Source organism: Gekko japonicus, unplaced genomic scaffold (genome assembly GCF_001447785.1).
Source record: "Gekko japonicus isolate JY-2015 unplaced genomic scaffold, Gekko_japonicus_V1.1 scaffold6019, whole genome shotgun sequence".
Taxonomy (NCBI): domain Eukaryota; kingdom Metazoa; phylum Chordata; class Lepidosauria; order Squamata; family Gekkonidae; genus Gekko; species Gekko japonicus.
Window position 1 is genome coordinate 10,580 of NW_015167707.1, and position 1,443 is coordinate 12,022.

General features: G+C 38.4%; 1 protein-coding gene across 1 annotated transcript in view; it reads left to right on the forward strand.

Annotated features, from left to right (window-relative positions):
• The window catches only part of BLOC1S5 (biogenesis of lysosomal organelles complex 1 subunit 5), a 15,126-nt gene that overhangs the window by 4,875 nt on the left and 8,808 nt on the right, over nucleotides 1-1,443 (forward strand). The gene's annotated exons all lie outside the window — the stretch shown is intronic.

Sequence of the window (1,443 nt, forward strand, 5' to 3'; positions counted from 1 at the left end):
GCCTTTGAGAACTTTGGTTCTTGGGGATGATTGGAGGTACTGTTATTGGACAGTTAAATGTAAACTTTGAGGGTAAAAGGTTTTAAATGTTTGACTCAGTTTATAAAAAGAACAACGATGAAAAGACTAAATGTATTAAAGCTAGTTGGAGGATCTCCTCTCTTGGGTTTTTAGATAGTAGTGGGTATTTTACTTTCTCCTGTATGTGTAGTTTCCCCTTTCCAGTTTTTTTGTAGTGATAAAAAATCAATTAAAAAAAAAACCCCTCCGGGAGCTCAAAAAAGAAGAAGATAAGAATAGGAGCAAGTTCATTTTCAAAGCTGCTGTAGCAAGAGTCTACAAAAAGCATTAAAGGGGAGGATACCAGCCATATGTGGTACAAACAGTGTTATTTAGTTGGATTAATTAAGTCCCTCTTGTTTAAAAGTGTCCAAAATGTATCCCGAAATCTTTAAAATTACAGTCTAACCAAAATTGTCCTTTTAAATGTTAAAAATACACTATTTAGTGTAAAAATGTCATGTTCAGGATAGTTTCCACAAGATGGCAGCATAACTTTAAGAAATTATACCCTTGGAGGAAGGGCTGGCAGAACCTGACTAGTGGCAACTCTAGTCCGTCACACTGATTTTCCTTCCTGTGCAGTTGCTGTAATGATAATGATCTCAAAACCTTAAGGTTTTTAAAGGATTTGGGGTTCCCCCCCCCCCCCGGGGGGGGGGAGAAAGTATGATTCTCTTACATGGTGCTAACTGTAACTATATCTTTCTTAAAATAAAGTTTCAATTAAATGAAACATTCAGGGGAAAGAATGGAAGATTTAAATTTTGTAGAAGGCCAAGAAAGCTTTCAGACAATAGTGCCCCGTTGGACGTAGTAGAAGTTCTGTGTTGCTGATGGGACAGACCTGCTATAGTACACATTGAAATTCACTTACTTGGATAAATGTTCATGGACTGTGGTTTATACTGCTGTGTACAGCTTACTGTAGACAGTACCCTGTTATGTAATTTTTGCACCACTTAAAGCCTATGCTATGCTTCAGTTCTTTCTGGCTGGTTCCAGACTTCTACAGTCCTAAGGCCCTGTTTTTTGAATGCCCCATTTTGTTAATTGTATTGACTCACTACGTGTAATCTGTCTTAAGGCCCTGTGAAAAAGGCAGACTTAAATAAACATAAATAAATAAAATCAGTAAGTGAGCAGATTTTACTGTTTAAATCATTTAAGTGCACTGGGAAGACTGGATATCATTTGAACATCAACACCTGATGCAGGGGTCGTTTCGTAGAAAAAGAGCTAGGGAAACTCATTAGCATAACTCATTAGCATATGCCACACCCCCTGACATCACCAGAAGTGTGTCATAAGGCCACACCCCCTGACATCACCAGAAGTGTGTCATAAGGCCACACCCCCTGACATCACCAGAAGTGTGTCATA